Below are 3,336 nucleotides of genomic sequence, written 5' to 3' on the forward strand. Positions count from 1 at the left end.
ACGTTTCCAGATGAGCATTTGTTTGCCATTTAGGAAACACCATGGTTTGCCGATATTGCAAACTATAAAGCTGCAAGGTTCATACCCAAGGAGTACAACAGGATACAGAAGAAAAAATTAATTACTAATGCAAAGTACTACTTGTGGGATGAACCTTATCTCTTTAAGAGATGTGCAGACGGAATTATCCGTAGGTGTGTGCCTAGAGAAGAAGCACAGAGGATCCTGTGGCATTGTCACGGATCTCAATATGGAGGCCATTTCGGAGGTGAGCGAACAGCCACCAAGGTCCTCCAATGTGGCTTCTATTGGCCCACACTCTATAAAGATTCCCAAGAGTTTGTACGTAACTGTGACAGCTGCCAAAGAGCTGGCAATCTGCCTCATGGTTACGCCATGCCTCAACAAGGAATCCTGGAAATTGAGTTGTTCGACGTATGGGGAATTGACTTCATGGGACCTTTCCCACCATCATACTCAAACACTTATATTCTGGTGGCAGTTGACTATGTATCAAAATGGGTTGAGGCTATTGCCACACCCAACAATGATACTAAAACAGTGCTAAAATTCCTCCAGAAACATATCTTTAGCAGATTTGGTGTCCCTAGAGTACTAATCAGTGATGGGGGCACTCACTTCTGCAATAAACAGCTTTACTCTGCCATGGTTCCGTATGGAATTCGCCACAAGGTGGCCACTCCATATCATCCACAAACCAATGGGCAAGCTGAAGTCTCTAATAGAGAATTAAAGAGAATCCTGGAACGGACAGTAAATACCCGTAGAAAGGATTGGGCACGGAGCTTGGATGATGCTCTGTGGGCTTACAGGACAGCATTCAAGACCCCTATAGGAACCTCTCCATACCAACTCGTGTATGGTAAGGCATGTCACCTGCCCGTGGAACTGGAACATAAGGCCTACTGGGCAACCAGATTCCTAAACTTTGATGCCAAATTAGCAGGAGAAAAACGATTACTCCAGCTAAATGAGCTAGAGGAATTCAGATTCACAGCTTTCGAAAACGCCAAGCTTTATAAAGAAAAATTAAAAAAGTGGCATGACAGAAAGCTGTCATCTAGAATCTTTGAACTAGGACAGAAGGTTCTGTTGTTTAACTCTAGACTCAGGCTATTCCCCGGGAAACTGAAATCCCGGTGGAGGGGACCATACGTGATTACAAGTGTATCACCATATGGTTATGTGGAGCTTCAAGATATTGATTCTGATAAGAAGTTCATTGTCAATGGACAGAGAATCAAGCATTATCTTGAAGGCAACATTGAGCAAGAATGCTCAAGGCTGAAGATAGATTAAAAGCTCAGCAAGGTCCAGCTAAAGACAATAAAGAAGCGCTTGCTGGGAGGCAACCCAGCCATGGGGCAACAATCCTCTAAGCATTTTGCCCTATTTTTTATTTTTATTTTTATTTTTTGTTTATATAAATTTCACTAACACTAAGGTGAGGAATCATTTACAGAAAACCTCGGCACACAAAACAGAGAAAAAGAGCTCACTGACAAGAAAACGCCAGTAAAAGTGTATTTTGGGCGTTCAATGCCCAAAATGGGCATCCACTGGGCGTTGAACGCCAGTAATGGTAGCAATCTGGGCGTTCAACGCCAGAAATGGGCATCCACTGGGCGTTGAACGCCAGTAATGGCAGCAGCTGGGCGTTGAACGCCCAGGAGAGCAGCATTTGGGCGCTGAACGCCCAAAACAGGCAGTGTTTCGGCGTTCAAACGCCGGGATAGCAAGGAGGAGCCAAATTCATTTTTCCACACGTATTTCCATTCTAATTTAAATTTTATGTTTCAATGCATGATTTTTACATGAACATGTTAAGAACCCTGATTTCTAAAATCCTTAATTTCTAAAAATCCCTCTTTCCAAATTCAATCCAACTCTTTTCAAATCTTTTCTGAAAACAAATCTATCTTTTTCACTCTAAATTCTTTTCAACTAATCCATATCTTTTTCAAATCTCCATATTATCTTTTTCAAAATTCAGATTTATCTTTTTCAAAAATCTATCATATCTCTTCAAAATTAAACTATATCTTCTATCTTATCTTTTTCAACTCAATCTTTTTATCTTATCTTTTCCAATTTTTCGAAAACCCACTCCCCATCCCCTTAAATTTGGGTTCGGCCTCCCTCCTCCTCCATCACCAATTGCACTAGCTCTCCTTCTATCCCTCTCCTTTCTTTTCTTTTGCTTGAGGACAAGCAAACCTCTAAGTTTGGTGTGTTTATCCGAGATCACTAAGATCATGGCTCCTAAAGGAAAACAACCCACTCCAAGAGGCAAGAAAGAGAGCGTTCCAAAACCACTTTGGAATCAAGGGAAGTTCTTATCTAAAGAACATTCAGACCTTTATCTTAAAATAATGGGTCTGAGATCAGTGATCCCGGAAGTTAGATTCGATCTGAAAGAAGATGAATATCCGGAGATCCAGGAGCAAATTCGAATCAGAAACTGGGAAGTCCTAGCTAATCCTGAAACGAAAGTGGGAAGGAACATGGTTCAGGAGTTCTATGCTAATATGTGGCAAACTGACAAGCAGAAACTATCTGGAACTGCCTTCTATGACTATCAGACCGTGGTCAGAGGAAAGATTGTTCATACCCACCCTGACAGAATCAGGGAGATCTTAAAGCTACCTCAGCTAAAGGATGATCCAGATTCCTTCAACAGGAGGATGATGAGAGCAGACATTGGCCTGGATAAGATTCTAGAGGACATATGTATCCCTGGAGCCAGGTGGACCACCAACACAAAGGGTGTCCCAAATCAACTCAAGAGAGAGGATCTCAAACCAGTCGCCAGAGGATGGCTAGACTTCATTGGGCATTCTCTGTTGCCTACTAGCAACCGTTCTGAAGTCACAGTTAAAAGAGCAGTGATGATCTATTGCATCATGATGGGAAAGGAAGTAGAGGTTCATCAGCTGATTTCAGCTGAACTCTACAAAATTGCTAACAAAAATTCTAAAGAGGCCAGGTTGGCTTATCCAAGCGTGATTTCTCTACTCTGCAAGGACGCTGGAGTAAGGATGGGAATAACTGAGTATATCTCAGTTGAGAAGCCAATCACCAAAGCATCAATGGTAAAACAACAAGCACAGGATGATCCCATCAAGAAGAGAGCACAGGAATTCCTCCCAGAGATCCCTCAATCTGAATACTGGGAGTATCTTGAGACGTCTGTTACCAAGATACGGGAAGCTATGGAGCAAATAATAAAAGAACAGAAGGAACACAGTCAAATGCTGACCTATATGTTTAAAGAACAAGAGGAGCAAGGGCGTGACTTAAGGGAATTGAAGCGCC

This window comes from Arachis hypogaea, chromosome 11 (genome assembly GCF_003086295.3).
Source record: "Arachis hypogaea cultivar Tifrunner chromosome 11, arahy.Tifrunner.gnm2.J5K5, whole genome shotgun sequence".
In the NCBI taxonomy this organism is placed as follows: Eukaryota; Viridiplantae; Streptophyta; class Magnoliopsida; order Fabales; family Fabaceae; genus Arachis; species Arachis hypogaea.